This window comes from Marmota flaviventris, chromosome 4 (assembly GCF_047511675.1).
Source record: "Marmota flaviventris isolate mMarFla1 chromosome 4, mMarFla1.hap1, whole genome shotgun sequence".
In the NCBI taxonomy this organism is placed as follows: Eukaryota; Metazoa; Chordata; class Mammalia; order Rodentia; family Sciuridae; genus Marmota; species Marmota flaviventris.
The window spans coordinates 64476349-64493470 of NC_092501.1; positions in this window are offsets into that span (position 1 = coordinate 64476349).

Below are 17122 nucleotides of genomic sequence, written 5' to 3' on the forward strand. Positions count from 1 at the left end.
AATTGATTCTTTGCCACTGCCTTTTTGGAATTCCAAGTGGATCTCTAGCTCTAAATTCTATTGCAGTTAGTGGATTGTCTGCTTCAAAACAAGGAGGAAAGAAAAATGTATTTGAAAAGGCAGAACTACTGTACTCCTAAAAAGCCCACTCACTGATTTTCTTAAGAACCCCACTAAGGTGAAGACACCTGGACTTTATGGTTTTAAAAATGTAAAGCTCAAAATAATAGCTCAATTTTCTTCAAAACAAAACAAACAAACCCCTCCTCCCTTGAAGTTTGAACCTTGAGAGTTAGGTTAATTTTGGAGTAAAGGAACAGATGTTTGAGGCTCCATATTTCATTAGTTTTTTTTTTTTTTTGTACCTACTTGGTAAACAGACATGAGCACTCCCTTTAAAGGAGCAAAGGATAATTTCACATTTTTAACACTTTTTTCTCAGTGCAGTTCTTTATCTCTTAAAGTCTGATTTACTTGATTAATTTGCAGCTTGACCTAATTTCTTTCAAAGACAAGCTTTGTCATCTAAATCTCTAATTACAGACAGAATAGGAAGCTTCTATCTCATGCTATTTAAAAGGCACACAAGGCTTTCTTCTTTCCTAATTGTTATCCACAAGCCTTTAAAGGAAATCTTGTGCCTCCATTGTCTGGGATAAAATTTTGAACATTAGAATATCTGCTTTGGGTTTATCAAAATGCAAATAATGGCATCTCCATAATGTCAGTTTAGAAATGCATGTGCATTGTCATGAAGAAGAATGTCTTGGGGATTGCTAAAGTGTTTTCCTACTAGAAAACAAATACTTTTGTGTATCATGTTATTTCCTCTTGGATGTTATAGAGAGGTTAACTCTAAGAGAATGAGTAGTATAAATCCTATTGATAAGGGTGGATGGGGAGGATTATTTGCAAAAGGGAACCTTTATTATTATTATTATTATTATTATTATTTTGGGGTGCTGGGGGTGGAACTCAGAGCCTCACACAGACCTGGCAATTCCTGTATCCCTAGGCCCTGGGGAGGATTATTTGAAGTGGAACAAATAGAATAATCCCAAGGAGAATCCTGAGGGAGAGCTCTAGATTGGGGCACTTGGGTTTCTGATCCATAACTGATGACTTTCATAGCACGTATCTATATATAAGATTTGAGAGGCTAATGACAAGTGTTTATAAAACAAATACTTAATGGGCAGCAGTGGTGGAAACTTCTCTGATAGGAATACATATTTAAAGATGAATAATGTATAATTCTTGATCTTGAGAAGTTTGATTAGATAGACAAATGCTTCAAAAAACCTTCACAAAATGTGGTCAGTGCAAGGATGAGCACAGTTGTAAGGAAGATTAGCATCCTGTGTGTACAGGCTGTTCTTCACAGAGAAGTACTATTTTATCTCAATCTGGAAGGGTTGACAGTAGCTCATTAGGCAGAGGAAAAAGAGGGACATTCTTGCTAGGGACATGGAAAGAAAAACCAGAAGGTATTTGGGAAAGATTGGATTGTTCTGTATGATGTTGAGTGCAGTTTGTAGATAGGAGTTAATAGTAAAATTATCGAAGATACCAGGGCCAGGAATGTAGGACTGGGACTGGAGCCTGTTCTCAACACGCAGGCTCAGAACTCAAGTTTCTTGTGCACGGAGATGGGTACACAGAGGTGCAGCAGTGGGGAGCCTGCTTCAGAAAGAAAAGAGAAAGTGTGCATGCAAAAACAATGGAGGCAATTACAGTTTTTTGTTTTCCAAAATTGATAAACTTTTAAACACAGAATGTAAGAAACTCGGTGATATTAAAGAAACAGAAAACTGAACAGAAACATGAATAAAACTACAACAAAGCATATCATCATCAAACAGTTTAGCACAGAGAAAACATTTTAGAAACTAGATTAAAAGACATTAGAAATGTCGTTGTCCAAGAGACAAATATTTTGTCCCATACAGTGAGTTGCCCTTTTAGTCTGATAATGATAACAGGTATTTTGAAAAGCTCCAATGGTGGTAAACCTCAAAGGTTTTTAAAGAAAGTATTTAATTAGTTTCTATCTGCATTTGATCAAATGTTATCTATATGCTAATTACTTCAAATTTAAATATTTAATCAAGGCTCCCTTCAACTTGGTTGTCTGCTTGACATCTCTACTCCGGTGACAAATAATATCTTTAACTTAACCTGTCCAAATGGTATCTCCAGATATTTCTCCCTGAATCAGTTTTTCTTCATTCTTCTATTTTATCCAGCCCCAAATTCTGGTGTCACCTTGGATTTTACTCTTTTTTTCCAACCCTTCATCTGATTTATTGACTTCCTATTTGAAATAAATCCAGAATTTGACCACTTTAATGCCCAATCCATAGTTTTTTTTTTTTTTTTTTTTTTTTTTGCCTAGATGATTGCAATTCCTTTTTCTTTCCTTGAACTTCTCTAGTCTATCAACAATACAGCCAGCCAGGATGGTCTTGGTGCGACGTGAGCCAGATCATGTGTAATGAGAGGCTTCGTATCTCTGTGACAGAAACACCTACAGCTGTTACTATGACTTCCCAGACTCAAAATCTGATTCCTCACAATATTGTTATTCTTTATATTTTTTCTCTCCACTGTAGCCACAATGACCCTTTGCTTTTATTCATATGTGCCATTATTTTAATAACTAATCAGCCAGGAAGATTAAATCTGGAAGAATATTACCACATGGAGCAGAGAAGATGATGGATGAGAGGAAAGAAATGCCTCATGGCAGGTCCTCAGGATGGGACTTACAAAGCCAGAAGACTGCTTCTGAGTGAGGTGGTCACCAAAGAGAACTCATGGAAACTTAGTGCTGAACTGTTAAGAAAACTAAAATCCTACAGACACACAAAGTCTGAAAATTGAATGTTAGGAAATAATAAGTTCAGAGAAGCACAACCTGGCTGCCAGTGAAGGAGAGGGGTACCATGGACAAAGCAGCTGAGAGGCTGGCAGAAAGAAAAATTGACTTTGGGAAACCCGAGTGTTAGAGAGAAATACTGATTATAGTGGACACAGAGTCAGTAGGGCTAGCAACTTAGTGTATGCAAATTGAAAATTAGTTCCCGCCAACTGGAAAATGATCTGGGTGGAAAAATGCTCCTAAGGAAAAATAGAGGATGCAACCCTCTGATTGCTTGAGCACTAGGCACAAAAAACTGCCTTGGCTGTAACCAGCACCCACCATAGTAACCATTCATCCCTGGTGACCCTACAAGAACATCCATATCCACCTATGGCACTGGCACCTCCATGGCCATGTGTCCAACAAGAAAAGCCATTGCAGTTGCAATCTATCCATGTCCTCAACAGGAAAAAAAGAAATCCCCACTTCGCATGCACCTGGCAGGGAAAACCTCTGCAGCCATGCTTCTTCTGCCTCCGCTGCCACCAAATGCCAGAAAAACACCTCTGGTGTGTGTTGCAGAGGGGGAGCGACTTGAGTGCTTGCCAGCACAAATGCTAGCATTGACCAGAAAAACATAAGATCACATTTAGAGGCAAACCAATAAGGCTCATTTATGACTTCTCAACACAGACACTAAAATCAAGTAAGGCTTAGAGCAAGATATTCCAAACTCTAAGAGAAAACATTTACCAATCCAGATTGCTATACTTAGCAGAAACTCTCTTTCATGTTCAATAAGGAAATAAAATCTTTCCATGGCAAAGATAAACTAAAAGAATACATGACAATGAAGCCAGCACAACAAAGAATCCTCAAACATAAATTGCAGACAGAGGTACCTGATAACAAAATCCCAAACTCTGAAATAAATAAAAATTTAGTCAACTAAACAAGAATCAAGACAAAATTAAATATAACAAAAAATCAAAATAGTAGCTTACCGCAAACACATATCTATAATAACACTGAATATAAATGGTCTCAACTCCCCAATTTAAAAGACATAGAAGAATGGATCAAAAAACAAGTTCCAACTGTACACTTTGCAAGAGACTCATCTCATAGGCAAAGGTACTCACAGACTAAAGGTAAAAGATGGAAAAAAGTATTCCATGTAAATGGAGTTTGAAAACAAAACAGAGCAGCTATCCTTATATCTGACAAAGCTGATATCAAGCAGAATTAATCAGAAGAGAAAAAGGCCATTACATCCTGGTAAAGGGAACAACCCAACAAGAATAATATGTAATATATATTTATACATAGTAAATATATATGCCCCAAATCTCAATGCATTCAATGACATTGAAAAATACTTCTTGACATTAAATTCTAGATAGATCCCAATACAGCAACACTTGGTGATTTCAAGGCACCCTCAACACCAATAGGTCACCAAAGCATACAATCAACAAATATATCCAACATAAACATACTATAAATCAAATGGGTCTTATAGACATCTACAGAACATTTTCCCCCCAAACAGCTGAATTTACCTTCTTCTCAGCAGCTCATGGAACTTTTTAAAAAACACATTATATTGTAGGTCACAATATATGTCTTACAAAGGTTGATATAGTCCCAAACATTCTATCAGACTATAATGGAATGAAACTAGAAATCAATAGCAAGAAAAATAATAGAAACCAAATACATGAAGATTAAGTAATAGTCTTTTAAATGAAGAATGTATCAAAGAAGAAATGACAGAAGACATATTTAGAAACAAATGAAAATGAAGATGCAACATATCAAAATCTTTGGGACAATACTATAGCACTACTAAAAGTAAAATTCATTGCATTGAGTGCCTACATTAAAAAAAATAGAGAGAGAGGTCCCAAATAAATAAGCTTATGCTCTACCTCAAAGCCTTAGGAAAAGAAGAATAAAATGACTCCAATTTCAGTGGAAGACAAGAAATAATGAGAATCAAAGCCAAAATTAATTGAGAATTAAAGAAAACAACACACAGAATCAATGCTGCAAAGAGTTGGCTCTTCAAAAAAGTAAATAATATCATTAAACCCTTAGCCAAACTAGCTAAAAAAAGAAAGTGAAGACCCAAATCAACAAAATTAGATATAAAAAAGGATATTACCACAGAAAGTTCTGAGATCTAGAGAACCATTAGAAACTATTTTGAAAATGTATACTCTAATAAACTGCAAAATCTAGAAGTCATTGACAGATTTCTAGATACATACACATAAATAGGCCAATATCAAGTAATGAAATTGAAACAGCAATTAAAAGCCTACCAACAAAGAAAAGTCCAGGACCAAATGGATTCTCATTAGAGATCTATCTACTCTACTAGTCCTTTAAAGAAGAACTAATTCCAGTCTTTATCAAATTATTCCATGAAATTGAAAGGGAAAAATTACTTCCAAACACATTCTACGAAGCCAGTATAACCCTGATATCAGAGAAAGATGCATCTAGGAAATAAAACTACAGATCAATATCTCTGATGAACATAGTGATTTTGCATCCATGATGCAAAAATACTAAACAAACTGAATTAATGAAAATAATATACCATGATCAAGTGGCTTCATTCCAGGGATGCAAAGTTGATTTAACACACAAAAATCAATAAATATAACTCACCACTTAAATAGAGTTAAGAACAAGAATCAAGAAATTATTAAATAAATGCAGAAAAGTCCTTTGATAAAATACAGCAACAATTCATGTTAAAAACACTGGAAAAACTAGGGATTAAAGGAACTTACCTCAATGTTATAAAGGCTATACAGAACAAACTCAGAGCCAACATCATACTAAAAGGAGAAAAACTAAAAACATTTTCTCTAAAATCAGGAAGAAGATGAAAATGTCCACCATCACCTCTTCTATTAAATATAGTTCTTGGAACTCTAACTAGGGTAATCAGACAAGAGAAAGAAATTAAAGGGATATAAATAGAAAAAGAAGAAGTCAAACTGTTTGCTGAAGACATGATCATTTAACTAGAAGACCCAAAACATTTCACCAGACTTCTAGAGCTGATAAATGAATTTAGCAAAGTAGTAGGATACAAGATCAATACTCTTAAATCAATAGTTTTTCTATACTACAACAGTGATTCAACAGAGAAAGATATCAGAAAATAATTTCCTTCACAGTAGTCTCAAAACAACAGGACAAAATAAACAAACAAAACCCCGGGAATTAATCTGACTGAGAGGTGAAAGCATTCTACTATGAAAACTATAGAACATTGAAGAAAGAAATTGAAGAGCACTTAATCAAATGGAAACACCAAGTTCTTGGATAGGCAGAAAAAATATTGTCAATAGCCATACTACCAACAGAAACATACACATTTAATGCAATTCCCATCAAAATACCAACAATATTCTTCAATGAACTAGATAAAAAAACAGCTCCTAAAATTCATTTGGAAGAATAAGAAACCAAGAATAGACAAAAAAATTCTAAACAAGAAAAATGTTGTGAGGTTTCACAATATCAGATCCCAAATTATATTATAGAGTTTTAGTAGCAAAAAATAACATGCCATTGGCATCAAAATAGGCAAAAAGACCAACGGAATAGACTAGAAGACAGAGAGAGAAACCCAAATTTACACAGTAATCTGGTACTTGACAAAGGTGCCAAAATATATGAGAAAAGACAGTCTGGCTTTTCAATAAATGGTGCTAGAAAAACTGAAAATTCATGTGTAGAAAAATGAATTTAGATCCCTATTTTTCAACCCTGTACAAAAGTGAAATCAAAATGGATTAAAGACTTAGAAATAAGATCAGAAACCTAGAAGAAAACATAGGGTCAACACTCCATTATGTAGGTGCAGGAACTAACTCCCTCAAAAAGCTGACAAAGATTTTCTCCCTTTCTGAATGATCTCTCTTCATTCAGTTAATAATTTCTGTTGCTGTGCTGAAGTTTTTTTTTATTTGATGACACCCCACTTATTGATTCTTGGTTTTATTTCTTCAGACTCCTCAAAAAAGACTAGAAATTGAACCACCCTAGGACTCAGCTATCCCATTCCTCAGTATTTATCCAAAGATCTAAAATTAGCATACTAGAGTGATACAGCCACCTCAATGTTAATAGCAGCAAAACTCATAATGGGAAAATTATGGAATCAACCAAGATGTCACTCAATAGAAGAATGGATTAAAAAATGTGGATTAAAAAACATAGATGTTGTGTCTGCCGAGAACTGAAAAATAAATATTAAAAAAAATTCTCTCTCTCTCTCTCTCTCTCTCTCCTCTTTCTTTAAAAAAAATACATATATATACACAATGGAATTTTACCAACCGTAAAGAAGAATGAAATCATGGCAGCTGCCATGGAAATGGAGAAAATCATGCTAAATGAAAACAACCAGACTCAGAAAAACCAAGGGTCAAGTGTTTTCTCTCATATGTGTAAGCTAGAGCAAAATAAGGAAATACTGTGGTTGGGAGGTAATTGGAGATCATAAAGATACAGGAAACATCAGTGGAATAGCAGAAGAATGAGCAGGAGGGAGAAAGGAATGAATGGAAAGGGGAAGAGAGATGGAATGAATTTGAAAAAAACATGCTATATTCATATATAAACCTACCAAAGGGAATGCCATTTTTATGTATATGTAAAAGAAAGGAAGTTTAGTAGAGTAGAGGAAGGGGAATAGAGGGAGGAATTAGAGAAAGAAAAAAAGGGTAGGAAATGAAATACAATTCTTTGCATGTATGATTTTGTCAAAATGGACCCAAATATTATGCATAGTTGTCATGCTCTAACAAAGAATATTACAACATATCAACCAAGTTCAATGGCCTCATTAACAGTTATAAAATACTTTGCCTAAACCAGAAGATTATACATTTAAAAAAATTTAAAGGACTATCTTATGAAGATAGTGTTAAAATATTTTGGGCCAAGAATGTTTCAGTAAATTTAAAAGTATTCAAGCTACACAAAGTGTGTTGTTTTTTCACATCAATGGAATTCAATTGGAAATCAAAAATAGAAAATTATCTAGGGAAAGCCCAAATAGTTGAAACTAAATTATATACTTGTAAATAAGCCTGGAGGTAATGACAAATTCCCAAATACTTTATAGCTGAGTGAGAATTAAAAAATTCAGCATAACAATGTTTGTGTTCTGTTGCTAAACCATACTTAGTGAAAATGTATAACACTGAATACTTGGATTAGAAATTTTAAAAAGTCACATTGGTGACTTCAATTTCAACTTTAGGATACTAGGAAAATAAAGAGCAAACTAAACCAAAAATTTAATAGGATAAAGGAATTAATAATGATAAGAGTAAAAGTCAAGAAAGTAGAAAACATAAATACAATGTAAAAAGTCAATAAAACTGAAAGCTGATTCTTTGAAAAAAATCCATAAAATTTATAAATCTCTAGGCAGGGTGATCATAAAAATAAATAAATGTGCAGACAAATAAATAAATAAGACACAAATTACCATGTAAGTAATGAGAGGAGTAAAACCACTAGAGATCCTGAAGTTATAAAGAGGATTTCAAGAAAATAAATAATTTATACCAATAACCTTAATGGCTTAGTTTAAAAAAACAATTTCTTTAATAAATGAACAATACCTTCTATGAATTGCCACCATACACACACACACACACACACACACACACACACACACACAAATAACCTGAGCAGTCCTATATAATATATTAAAAAATGAAATTATAGTTAAAACTTTCCAACAAAGATACCTCCTAGTCCACTGGTGAATGCTACCAAACATTAGAGGAAGAAATAATACCTCTAATAGAAAAATCATACAGAGAAGAGGAAGAAAAACTTTCCATTCATTCTGTAAAGTTGGCATTATTGGAACAGAAAATCAGCCAAAGATATTACAAGAAAAGGATACACACCAATATTCATCATGAATAAGAATATAAAATTCTAACGAAAATTTTTGCAAGTTCAACTCCTCAATATTTAAAAAGGATACTACATTGTAATCATGGTATTTATACAAAGTATGAAAGAGATGGTTAATGTTATAATACAATGAAATACATTATAAACAAAGAAAAATTGTGATAATCTCAATAGATGTAGAGAAATATATGAAAAGATCCATTTATTCTTGAGAAAAATTCTCAGAAAACTAGGAGCAAAAAGGAATTTACTAAAACTGATAAAAGATACATCATAAAAGCTGCAAGCTAACATGATAATTAATGGTGAAAAACTGTATATATTATCCCTAAGATCAGGTACAAGACAAGGATGATTACTTTTACAACTTCTATTTAATATTGTACTAAAGATTCTAGGTACCATTAAGAACAGGAAAAAAAAAAAAAAAAACAAAAAAAAACAACACATCCAAATGGAGAAAAAATAGGTAAAATTGTCTTTTTCCCCCTCCGCAGATGATACAATCATCCAAGGTAGCAAATATGAAGAATATCAAAACAAACAAAAGCTATAAGAGCTAATAAGTTTACCAAGATTGCATGATGAAAGATCAGTGTAAAAGTTCCATTTTATTTCTGAATGTTAGAAATAAATAATAAAACTTGGAATAAAATATACTATTTATAATAGCATAAAAATTCAAAATAGAAAAAAATTGAATTTGAAGTGAACTTCTATAATGAAAATTGCAAAGCATTTTTAAAAATTTTTTATTTGTATTTTTAGTATACAGGACAGTAGAATGTATTTTGACATATTATACATACATGGAGTACAACTTCCCATCCTTTTGGTTGTACATGATGTGGAGTTACAGTGGTCAAGTTTTTATATGTGAATATAGGAAAGGGATGTCTGATTCATTCTACTGTATTTCCTATTCTCACACCCTCTTTCCCTCCATTTCCCTTTGTCTAATCCAATGAACTTTTATTCTCCCCGTGTGCCCTTATTGTGTGTTAGCATCTGCATATCATAGAGAATATTCAGCCTTTGGATTTTTGGGATTGACTTATTTCACTTAGCATCATATTCTCCAGTTCCATCTATTTATTAGCAAATGCTATAATCATTCTTCTTTATGCGTGAGTAGTATTCCATTGTGTGTATATAACACATTTTCTTTATCCATTTATCTGTTGAAAGGCACCTCACTTGATTCAATAGTCTAGCTATTGTGAATTGAGCTGCTGTAAATATTGATGTGGCAGTATCACTATAGTATACTGATTTTAAGTCCTTTGGATATATATCAAGGAGTGGGATAACTGGGTCAAAAGATGGTCCATTCCAAGTTTTCTGAAGAATCTCCATACTACTTTCCAGTGTGGTTGCACCAATTTGCAGTCCCAACAGCGCATGCACAAGTGTAACTTTTCCCCACATCCTTGCCAACATTTATTGTTGCTTGTATACTTGATGATTGCCATTTTGACTGGAGTGAGATGGAATCTCAGTGTAGTTTTGGTTTGTATTTCTCTAATTGCTAGTAATGTTGAGCACTTTTTCATATATTTATTGACCAATTATATTTCTTCTGTGAATGTCTGTTCGGTTCTTTTGTCTAGTTATTAAATAGATTATTACTACTTTCGTGTGTGTATGTGTTTAATTTTTTGAGTTTGTTATATATCCTGGAGACTGATATTCTATCTGAGGTGCAGGTGGCAAAAATTTTCTCCCATTCTGTAGGCTCTCTTCATATTCCTGGTTGTTTCTTCACTGTGAAGAAGCTTTTTAGTTTGATTTCATCCTATTTATTAATTCTTGATTTTACTTCTTGTGCTTTAGGAGTTTTGCTAAGGAAGTCAGTTCCTAAGCTAACATGATGAAGATTTGGCTTTACTTTTTCTTCTAGTAGGTGCAGGGTCTGTTGTCTAATGCCTAGGTCCTTGATATACTTTAAGTTGATTTTTGTGCAAGGTGAGAGAGCAAAATTTCAATTTGCTACATATGAATTCACAGTTTCTCAAGCACTATTTGTTGAAGAGGATATCTTTTCTCTGGTGTATGTTTATGATGCCTTTGTCTAGTATAAGATAAATGTATTTATGGGGATTTGTCTCTGTGTCTTCTATTTTGTACCATTGGTCTTTACCTGTGTTCTGGTACCAATACCATGCTACTTTTGTTACTATAGCTCTGCAGTATAATTTAAGGTCTGGTATTGTGATGCCTTCTGCTTCACTGTTCTTGTGAAGGATTGCTTTGGTTCTATTGGGAGTCTTACTTTTCCAAATAAATTTCATGACTGCTTGCAAAGAAAGCATTTCTGAGTGAAATGGAGAATATACACTGAGTTCATGTTTTGAAGGATTTATTATTTAAATTTTAAATTTCCCTGAATTGATTTACAGATTCAAAGTTTCAATCAAAATCCTATAATTACACACTAACAATTGCTAATTAAAAGCATCATGTGATACTTGCTTATCTTTTAATCTAAAATTAAAAATGTTGATCATACTAGATGATATCAAGGATGTGGAGTCATTGGAATTCTCTTAAATTCCAGGCAGGACAGTGAAATATACAATCTATTATTCTGGAGTTTCATAAAAAGTTAAATGCACATCCAACACGTGATCCAGCCAACCATGCCTAAAAACATGACCATACAAAGGCTTACATGCAATATTTATAACTGCTTTGTTTGTAGTAGCCAAAAACTGGCAATAACCCTGATGTCCATTAAAAGGTGAGTGAATAAGCAAACTGCTATATATTTTCATGATGGAATTAGGTCTTGGTATGTGCTGTAAGATGGAACAATCTCAGATAATTATGTTGAGAGAAAGATGTACACACATACATGCACATCACGTAACGTGTGAATACATTCTTGTAAAAATGTGAAATATGCACATTCATGGTTAGCATCTGCTGGCAGATCAGCACTTGCTTGTGGATAGGGTGAAAACAAAGGATGGAATAGGGGAATTACTAATGAGTAAACAAATTTTGGATAGTAATAGATATGTTTGTTATTTTGGTTGTGATGATGCTTTCATGGGCTTTACATATGTCTAAACATCACCGAACATGCTAAATATCTGCAGTTTTGTATGTTGATTACTTAATTACTTCAATAATACTGCTTTTTAAAAAGAGAATCTTCTTGGATGAAAAGATAATTATGTGTGAGAATCTGAAGCAAGCCTTCGCTTTTTAAAGACTTTAAAATATGTCTATTTGTAAACCTTTGTAGATGTGTAAAATACAAAAGGACTGTTAAGAGAGCTGATTTTCCACTAAATACTGCACTGAAGCACTGTTATACTATTTAAAAATGAGACAAAGCAGAGGTGAAAACAGAGGTCATGAATTCAGGGCATGCTAATTCAAAATCTAATTTTGACATTTAGTCAAGATAAATATCTTTCCTTTTGCTTTTGTACAGAATTGAAAATGGGTTAGAACATTAGTGAGAACACACAAGACTATTTACTAAAGCCGAAATGTAAAACTGAAGTGGCAAAGCATCAAAAAATTATGAATACAGCCTGGCTCATTAAAAGGAGAAATGAATGTAAAAATCTTAGGCATATACCCTGGTAAATAATTTCTCACTATAAAATTGATGTCATAGGCTAAAAATTGGCCTGAAAAAAACATAAAATCAGTATCCAGGAAAGTTAAGAGGACAATTAGTCCCTCCCTTGTCAGAAGAAGATTATTCTTCTATCATGTACTCATTTTTATTTGACCTAATTTGTTTCCAAAAAAAAAAAAGATCCTGATAAATGGATTTTGCACTAGTCTCATTTCAATCACTTCTTTCATTCAGGAATCTGTGCTTTAATTTTATAGTCTTGGATGTCAGTAAAATCTTGATCTTTAGCATATTTAGTTCTCAATTTTATATAATCAACTATACCTCATCTGTTGATGGTTTAGACCTATCTTGGCAATTGCTCTTTCCTATGTCATCCATGCAGGGGGTCCACATTCTCCAGGCTCACAAGAGCTCCAAGAGCTCCTCCTTCCCCTGTGACTCTATCCTATAAGTTATTTCTCTTGTGGTGTATAGCCCTGTGGGGTGTGTGTGTGTGTGCGCGTGTGTTTGTGTGTATTCACCCTAATTCCTTATTGTGTTAGATGTGGCAAATGCCACATAATATGATGACTTCTTTTAGCCAGTTTAATGAACATATTTAGTAGGGTAAAAGTGAAGAAGAACAATTAGAATAAGTTTGATGTTCCTCTGCCAGTCATTTGAAGGTTGCCTTTTCCCATCTATGGGCTGAGTTGTGGTTGGTTTTCACTTAAGACGTGATCATCTCCTTTGAGAAATCATAGTCATTTCTTCATCAGGTATTCTGTCCTCTGTCCCTGTCTGTATTGCTCCCAGAGACCAAGATCCCATCATCAGGAGAGATGATTCCCAAGTGATAGGATAACTATTCCACAGTGCTTTTGCTGTGTGTTAATAACAAATTTAGGCAGTGGTGAGGTAGGGCATGGCAAAAGCTGGTCAATGAAATATATATTTATTCATTAGTTTAACCAGAAAAAAAATCTCTGAAATCCACTTTAGATGAGGTTAAATATTGTTCAGAAGGGCTGGTAAGTACACTGGTGTCACCATAATGAAGCGAGACCTAAACTGAATTGATTTTTTTTGGGGGGGGATAATCTTTTGATCATGTGTTCCCTGAAACTTGTAGGGCCCAATCAAGAGTGTAGAAATACTGGGACAATTTGGAAATTATTTGGATATTTCAGACTGTGACTACCAGTAACTCAAACTCAGTAATGTGAAATAGACTTTGATTTTCCGTAGAATTAGGCAAGCACAATCTTTCTTTATATTGTATTAGAAAAGACTACTTTACTCCCATCAACAACAACTAATGAGATAAACTAAATCTGCAGTTAAAGTTGTTGGCCAGTGAAGAGCCTAAAACATAGAGACCTTCAATATGTGAGGCAGAAATTATTGCCATGACAGTCTAGCACTCATAAGTTAATTCAGGTGAAAATCAAGTTCTTACATTTGGTTCACTATCATGGTTTCACTGGGTATTTTTGATAAACTAGGGATTATAATTTGGTTGTGAAAATGCCTAATCAGAGGGAAATATGCACTCCAAAACCTTCTGGAGGGTGAACAATCAAAGTTTTGTACAGACAATGCTCTTAATCTTAGAAATGTCTTACTATGACAGTTTTTAAGCTGGCTTCCCTTCCTTTTCCCTCTTTTGTCTACAAGGCAAAAACATAGAAAAGATGGAAAACTAATTCACTTGCAAGTTGGATACATTTTTGTGATTGTACCAATCTTCTATATTTTAATAGCCTATATTAAAATTAACAAACTCATTTATGTTTTAGGAACAGGAGAGAAATCCATCACAGCACAGGTTACTTATATTTAGATTGGGTAATAAGTGTAATAAATACTAAAATTTACTGAGTTCTCAATACATGCCATTTCCCATTCTAATCACCTTACATATGTGAATATACAAAGTGCTCTCAACAATTCTATGGAATAATTACTATTATTTTTGCTGCTTTATATATGAGACAGGAAGGCATAGAAAAACTAAAACTTTTGCTAACAATAGATCTGGCTGTTGGTGGAGCCTGGATTCTAACCCAGGTTATCTGATGTGATCTGAACCACCAGGGTATACTGTGTCTGTGAGTATACTATGGATCCAGACATTTCTTTCAAAGAGGGTAACTAAATAAAAGATAAATACAATGTAGTAGTATTTCTTATAAATAAGGCATCCGATAGTTATTTTATTCCTAAGACAGTATAAAGCTTTGTCATGAATTTGATTTAATATATTTTAAAAGAATTCTTCTGTACTTTACCTTATTTGAATATTTTGAACATTTCCTAGAAGGGATACAATTCTATTTCAACTAAAGTAAAGAAATTGCTAACATAATATACTAAGTTATTAGTTTCAACATATTGAGATACATTATCAGTCCAGTTTGGAAGAGCCCTTGGCATTTAGATTAGTCATTTCAAATGTCATTAAGGGATTGGCTTGATTTTTGTGGACTTGTGTGTCTACCTTGGCACTTGCTCTTGCTTTTTTTTTTATATTCTAATTCATGTCATAATGATTGCAGTTCCGGCAAACTGTGTGAAGTTGTACAAATTGATAATCCTGTGATAGCTCAGTTTTCTCATCTTTGAAATTGGGATGAAAGTTTGAGTTCACAGGGGTAGGTGGGAGGGAAAAACCAGGTGACCTGTGAAAGATACTGCTATTACTATCGGATTCCTATCTCCTGACTTTGATTCTTGTTTATTTGGCAAGTAAGATTTCTCAGGTTTTCCTTAAGCTTTTTTTAAAAAAAATTTTCATTTGTTTTAATTAGTTGTATATGACAGTAGAATGCATTTATGCACTTTGATATATAATACATAGATGGGATATAATTTCTAATTTTTATGAGTGTACATGTTGCAGAATCATATTAGTCATGTAGTCATATATATATATATATATATATATATATATATATATATAAAAATAATATCTGTTTCATTCTACTATCTTTCCTATCCCCACATACCCTCCCCTCCCCTCCCTTCCCTTCCCTCTACCTAATTTAAGTAATGTTACTCTTCCCTAGTGTCCCCCACCTTATTGTGAATTAGCATCTGCATATTAGAGAAAATATTTGGCCTTTGGTTTTGTGGAATTGGCTTTTTTTTGCTTTAGCATGATATTCTCCAACTCCAAACAATTACTGGCTATGACATAATTTGACTCTTTTTTAAAGCCAAGTAATATTCCATTGAATATATATACCACATTTTCTTTATCCATTCATCTATTGAGGGACACATAGGTTGGTTCCATAATCTAGCTATTGTGAATTGAGCTGCTATAAATATTGGTGTGGCTGCATCACTATAGTATGCTGATTTTAAGTCCTTTGGGTATAAACCAAGGAGTGGGATAGCTGGGTCAAATAGTGGTTTCATTCCCAGATTTTTGAGGAATCCCCATACTGCTTTCCATAGTGGTTGCACCAATTTGTAGTCCCACCAGCAATGTTTGAGTGTGCCTTTTCACCACATCCTTGCCAACATTTATTGTTGCCTGTGTTCTTGATGATTGCCATTCTGATAGGAGTGAGATGAAATCTTAGAGTAATTTTGATTTGCATTTCTCTAATTGCTAGAGATTTTGAATGCTTTTTCATATATTTGTTGATCAATGTGTATTTCTTTTGTGAAGTTCCTTAAGTTTTTGACTGATTTGAATCTGTGTATCCCTGAGTCATTGGCACTTGCGTCTTTGTAACTCTTATCCATTCTATAAATAATGAATGAAAACTGACCATGTTGCAGGTACATGCATAATGTAAAATAAAAAATAAAACAATTCTAGTTGTTCTGTTACTTTTCCTATAATTAATTTACTCATTACAATATGATTCATTTTTGAAAAGTATACTACAGAATGTTCTGGATAAAGTGTTCTAGAAAATAAGGACAAGGCATCTCTCTTTGCTCCAAGTATATTCTAATTAGGAAGATGATGGTGAGTTAAATGCTATATTACTAAGTAACATCAAGGGCAAATGACAATAAATGACCCTTTCAGTCTTATAATTTAGATGCATATATTTTGGTTATTTCTTCAATCTCATTTGACTCATGAGACATGTCTCTAGCTTATCCTATTCACCTGGATTCATAGGCTTTGTAGTTTCCTTCCATTAGCTCTCATTTCCTGTGTCTATATTCAACATAGTTTCAACAGAACAGAAGTGTGAATTATTTGGGTACTCATGAGATAATATTCTGATATATTCAAAAAGAGAGGAAGCTATGAAGTGTTGGATATCAGGGATATTGTTATCTGATTTAGAACCAATGTATTATGAGCTGAAATGAATTACATTTAATGTTATGATCTAGTGTGTTGAAAATTAGTGCTCTTCGTGGGGGAAAGATTCTTTAGGAAAAAGAAAATAGGCATTATTTAGATATCTCATAGTGACAAAATATTTACCTGATTGCCTGCCATGTTGTGTACTAACACAATTTAAATTATAGATTTGAAGTATTTAGATATTTTAATATAACCATAAGTAAACATAACAAGACTAATGGGGAAACTGAGAAGTAACTGCTTCACATTGTTGTAGTAACTATGCACCTTTCCATTGTATATAAGCACATATTGTAACTGAACTAATGGCCACACCATTAGTTTATATTCTAATCACCACTAGATGGGCCAAGGTGGCTATGCAAGATTCAGGCAATAT